Here is a 6,472-nt window from a genome sequence, read left to right on the forward strand (position 1 = left end):
GAGACTCGAACTCGCAACCTTTGGGTTACGAGTCCGACTCTCTAACCATTAGGCCACGACTTCCCCAAGGTTGTGGTTAGAATGCTTGGTTGAGTGAGTGCATCAGACGAAACAACGAATAAGAAGTGCTGCTGCAGAGTTAGTGCATCAGAGAAAATGTAGAAGAAGAGCTGCTGTGCTGTAGCTTCAAATTTTCAGCATGCCTAGAACAATTCTTACAAGTATAACACGACGTAGCTGGGCGCCGCGGACAGACGCCGAACGGCGCCGCGGGTGTGTCAGTGCTCTGGATCAGTGCATTCTCTTAAAGTGACAGCACTTAATATTAATCAAACAGCAACAACAAAGAATTCACTCACTGCTCTTGATTGAATAACTTTTGTAACTTTAATAAAGATTCATCTTTAATTTATACAGTCAAATATGCAATGTTATTTTACATTTGATTTATTCAATTTCTGTACCTAAAAACTATGTTAGAGACCTACATAAAAAAACTGAAAAGCACTGTTTATTTTATTTGTATCTTTGCTCTATTGCATTTATTTGTGCTGTTGCTTGTACTTAGATTATTTGTTCTTATTTTCTTTATTTTTATTTGACAATATAGTTTTCCCCCTAAACATAGCACATACCGAACCGTGCCGAAACCGTGACCCTAAAACCGTGATACAAACCGAACCGTGAGTAAGTTGAACCGTTGCACCCCTAATATTTAGCAAGAATTCACATGCTAAACATATTTAGCTAGCTTGATAGAGAAGGATAACTCAAATCAGAAAGAATGTGAATTCTATGATGATGGCAATGGATATGAGCGGGAAGTTATAGTTCTCAAAGAATTTGTTTATTCCTTCTAGATACTGAATATTTTCAGCTGAAAGCATGATTTAAACAAGTACTACAACACTTACTCACACGCAACCACTCTCTCAATAAAGCATTCAAACAAACGTAATCTTACAGTGCTACTTCATCTGTATCTGATTTCGAATGAGCAGAAATCTGTAAGAAATGCATCGATAGTTTGCACACTAGTGTTCCAATAAGCCACTTTGAAACTCTCTTGTTATTTTATTTATTTAATTTTTTAATATACATTATGAACAGAACTGTGATATTTTAAAGGGGTCATATGATGCTATTTTAAAGCTCATTATTTTGTGTATTTGGTGTAGAACCCGGAGCGGAGCAGGAGCGGAGTGATTATTAAATGCTCGGAGCTCGGAGGGGAAATTGTTGACGCTCCACTCTGCTACATACTCTGGTTCTGAGTTTAGTTAGGGCTTGCATTTCAAATTATATGATTTGCAAGCATTGATTTGAATATATGCTGTTCTCTTCTGTCAACAGGTGATAATAAATTGTGCCATTCCCAAGGGGCTGAAATACAACCAGGCCACACAAACGTTTCACCAGTGGCGAGATGCACGGCAGGTGTACGGCCTTAACTTTGGCAATATGCTGTTCTCTTCTGTCAACAGGTGGTAATAAATTGTGCCATTCCCAAGGGGCTGAAATACAACCAGGCCACACAAACATTTCACCAGTGGCGAGATGCACGGCAGGTGTACGGCCTTAACTTTGGCAGCAAAGAGGATGCCAATGTATTTGCCAGTGCCATGATGCATGCCCTGGAGGTGCTGAACTCTCAGGATGCAGGTGAGAATGCTGTTTTCACACCAGCATGCGAAGCTTAATGATGTGTGAATTGTGTGAACTGGATTCTTCTGAAGAATCATTTTGGAACTACTTCAGAATATTCTGCAGAATCATCCTTCTTACAGTGTATTGAATAAGTATAGGCTAGTTCTAAAGATTTTAGGGTGAATCATGTTCAACGCTGTAAAATAAAAGTTTATTAAAATTAAAAGTATAAGAGTTAATTAAATAAAAAATAAGTGCCACATTTCTAAACCATTAAAATGATTAAACAAATATATAAATAAATATTATAACAATAATGATAATAACAAAAAAGTATTATTGTTGTCATTATAATGATTCTTGGTTGAATCATGTTCAAATAAAAAATAAAAAAATGCAATTATTATTATTTGTTTAACCATTTTAATAGTTTCTAGAAACGTTATTGTTGTTATTATTTTTATTATTGTTTTTATAGTAGTATTTTGGTGACACATTACTGTTATTTCAAAATGATTAGTTATCATATTAGTTATCACGTTCCAGGATGTGCATCAGTGATTTTGTACCACAGTAACCTCAGCCCATGTCCCCGTTAAAAACACTGTAACGCACATGGCTTGTTGCTTTACTGTAAGATCGCTGATGCTGCACTTTGTGCTTTTATTCTATGTTAGACACTATTTAAATATGTTAAAAACAGTCTAATTAGTAAATGGTCTTTCACTGTTTTTGTTTAGTGCTAGTGAGCTCTGAAGAACGTAATTGTGTTCTGTTCTCTGCCCAGTTAGTGAGGTCACATTTGGAGCCAGACTCAGCCTATTGTGCTCAATTAATTGTAATTTAGCAAACGGGGCCCGCTCACAGGGGCTTTGTTTGGTATGCATGTTGTTTATGAGAGTGAGAGTCTGGGTTACCTCTGATTGCTCTGATTGGGTTTAGGAGGAGGTGCCTCGGCTTGTGTATAACAGTCTCCATGAAATCCATTTGTCTGCAGTGGTTGCGTGTGCATGTGTACATACACGTGTCACTTTCGGCCTTTTTTCCTCTGCTGTCTGAGACCCTGTGACGGTCACAGCGGGGGGTCATTCCCCACACTGAGCTCAATGTTCTCAGCATGTCAGGGCAGTTCATTGCTGAGGTTGTTTTCCCTATTAGAAACAGATGATGCTTTGTTTTGTGGACTGGACTCTGCTTGTCTCTTTGAGATATGGCTGATCCGTGAGTCCTGAACTGTTGCATATTGAGCTGTTCTCTTTTCTACCGTGTATCACAATAGTAAGGTCATTCTGTTAACCCCACACTGTGTGTTTGAGGCAAGGAAGCTTTTGAAAGGATTGTTTGTATCGATTGCAGCAAGTTGGATTCTATTCAGTCAGGCTTTCATTATAGGAAAATGGTGTTTTAGTGATGTATAGAATAAATATGAATGTCACAGTTTGTGAGACTATGACTGAATTCTGAGCGGCGATAATTTAGAATTATATATAACTATATAATTATTATTATTTTTTTATATATTTTTATTATTTTTAATTTTAGTTTGATCAATTTTGTTTATTTATTTTTTCTTTTTTGTTTTATTATTTTTATTTCAGTTATTGGCTAAGGCAGCATTTCTATGTGTAATGCATATTTTATTTAATTTTTTCAGCTTTATTTCTGTTAATGAAGATAAAGTTGAAGTTTACACAGTTAACAATCCATTAAAAAAAAAAATTGGGGAAAAAATTTGGGTTGGAGGAAAAAATATTTTTCCAATTTTTTGCAGCCTCTCGCAGAACTTTTGCGTTCCTGCAAGAAACTTTGCATTCTCTCGCAAAGATATGTGCATTCCCTCGCAAATGTTTGCATTCTCTCGCAAAGATATTTGCGTTTCCTCGCAAAACTTTTGGGTTCTCGCAAAGACATTTGCGTTCTCTCGCAAAACCAGTTGAGTTCGATCAAACGCTTCCTGTTTACTTTACAGCGTGCAGTGGTTCATACAGCTCCGTACGTCCACAATGTAGCGTTTCATAGTTTTGTTTTATCTTCCCCATAGAAAACCACGATTAACGTACCTTAATATAAGAAGACAGTAGGGGATGAATGACTTCTGATTTTTTTTTTATCGACTTTTATGTGATGAAAGTCGAGTCGGCATCGACTAGTCGCTGATGACGTCATTAATGAACAAATAAGCCTGAACCTGGAGCTGAGACTCAAACACCTTGTGCACAGATATGGCATATGACACAGCGCTGCCCACATGGCTATTGCTCCTACAACAGCTCATTTTTATCAGTTCTTTTGTCTTTGGGTCGTTATACTTCTCACAGATTTCTGCTCCTTCCAAATCGGATACAGATAAAGTAGCACAGTAAAGATTACATTCATATGAATGCATTAGTGAGAGCGATTGCGTGTTTGAATTAATTCTACCTGGCAGCGTCTCTCTACTAGTAGTGAAGCTGTGGGATTTAGTTAAGAATTATATGCTTGAACTTTTCAGTTTCTAAGCTATTTTATTGAGAAATCACAGAACAATTGACAATACATTTCCGTGCTGAATGATTCTGTGCGCGCGCGATCTGCGCATGATGTACGAGCTACTGTCTGTAATGTGTGTGCATTACAGTGCAGCAGCGCATTAGATTCGAACAGCGATTAACTTACCTGTACAATAAGCTGTTTAAATTGTGCATTCTCTCGTTCAATTTCGAGCATCCAGTAATATAATCACACGTGTCTTGTGGAGCGCTTTCAGAGTATGCATTTATTTGTCATTTTAACTGTTTGGAAACAAAGCGTAAATGTGGAAGTCCTTCAAAGATTTCTTATCCTGTTGCGCCCTCTATAGGACCAGCGACTAGTCGATGTCAAGCTTAAAGCGTCATGGCAGAGCATTGAAGTTGACTAGTAGTCGGTGCAACCCCTAGAAGACAGTGATATAAAAAGCCCAAATTTAATATTTTATTTATACTATGTACAGGCAAACAATGCGGTAATCCATTAAGCCACGTTAAGAGTTTATAATGTTTTTCTACAGGGGAGAAAATACGTGAAACTTTACATATTCCATTCATATTCTGGGCTCGTCTGCTTTCCTGTGCATAATATGTATATTATTAATAAATTGTGTACCAGATTTTGTCTTATTTTTTTACCGTCTTTGTCCATTAGCCTACCTTAAGCGTTTTCTGTAACTGTTTTCTATGGGGGAGAAAAAGCTTAACGTGCATTAGCGCGTTGCTTTCATGGCTATTCTGCTTTATGAATAGTAATATTATTAATAAGGTTATTAATATATTATAGTATATAGTATTTATTAATACCAAATTTGGGCCTCCAATGTCACTGTTTTAGTATATTAAGCCACATTGCGCATTACGTGTCTTGAACTATAAGCACTGACTTTATTTCTTTATACTCGAGTCCAAAATAGATTTTTCTAAATAAAACCCTATGAACTGCTACTTTGTGAACGTATGTAGCTGTATGAACCACTACAAGCTGTAAAGTAAAGGAAGAGTTTGTCCGAACTCAACTGGTTTTGCGAGAGATCGAAAATATCTTTGCGAGCGAACGCAAATATCTTTGCGAGAGAAAGGAAAAAATTAGAAAAATATTTTTTCCTCCCACCCAGAATATTTTTCTACCACCAAAGTACCACAGTAAGAGTTTGCTGTATTTTCCACAGTTCGGTTCTGTTTTTGTATCTGAGAAGGAAGAAAAGGCATTTTGTGAAATAATATTTATTCAAGCAATGCAGAAATGGTGACTTGCCATTTTCCATGACCTTCAGTTCTTTGTCTTTCTAATCTCGCTATGGAAAGTTATCTAGTCACAGCTCTGGGCTCCTGTTATCACTACAGGAAGCTTCAGACTCTGTGGCCTTATTACTGTCTATTAATTACCTGATAGCACGGCAGTTAATTATGCAAAGCAATGTTAATTATGCATACTTTGCTGATGTGCAGATAGCCTTGCAGTCCAAGTCCTCTGACTGTTGCAATCCAAAAAGCATTGAATGAATGATGTAAAATGCTGTTTACTGTGAGATTTTTGTTTTAGGGTGCTTTCACACCTGGCCTGTTGTTTCGGAACCTGACGCGTTTCCCCCCTTAGCTCGGTTCGTTTAGGCATATGTGAACACGGCAATCGTGCTCGAATCCACGCCAAAACAATCGGTCCGAGATCGCCTGAACGAGGTGGTCTCGGCTCGATTGAAAACGAACTCTGGAGCGGTTTGGTTGTAGTGAGAAAGCATAGCCGCGGGAACGTATTTTGAGCTGGGTGGACTGAGAAATAAAACCGGGGGAGGGGGGAGTCACGTGACAAGAGGGATGCTAGAAGACTGACACTATATGATGGCGGATCCAAAGCGCAACTTTTGTTAATAAAACTTTCATCTATTCGTTTAATAGCCTATAAGTGAGTGTCTTTGTTGCTGGGTTTTCATTAAAAAAATAACAATGAACCTAAGCATTCGTTTTAAATAAGGGAAAATACCTTATTTATTTGGGTTACAACGGCTATATCCCATTTTATTCATTTTGTCAATGCAAGGTAGATGTGTAATATATGCGAATTTGCCATTGTACTATTTTATGGCTGATGTGTTTTAATTAATAAGATAATAAACCACAAACTACACAACTGTTTTAGCCTAAGGGGAAATCCATATCTGTGTTAAACGTGGGTAAAACATATCCTTATTCATTTTGTTAATAAAAGTTCAAAGTTTAATATTTTTTTTGTTTGTTTGTTTTTTTCGATTAATAATAATGAGCCATAAAGTCAAAAGAATGACAGATGCCACAGACTTTTTTTTTTTTGGAGGGGG

At 37.2% G+C, this 6,472-nt stretch overlaps 1 pseudogene; it reads left to right on the forward strand.

Annotated features, from left to right (window-relative positions):
• LOC107698345 (protein enabled homolog) overlaps nucleotides 1-6,472 on the forward strand; it is a 63,502-nt pseudogene that overhangs the window by 9,084 nt on the left and 47,946 nt on the right.

This window comes from Sinocyclocheilus anshuiensis, unplaced genomic scaffold (genome assembly GCF_001515605.1).
Source record: "Sinocyclocheilus anshuiensis isolate Anshui unplaced genomic scaffold, SAMN03320099.WGS_v1.1 scaffold1746, whole genome shotgun sequence".
Classification (NCBI taxonomy): Eukaryota; Metazoa; Chordata; class Actinopteri; order Cypriniformes; family Cyprinidae; genus Sinocyclocheilus; species Sinocyclocheilus anshuiensis.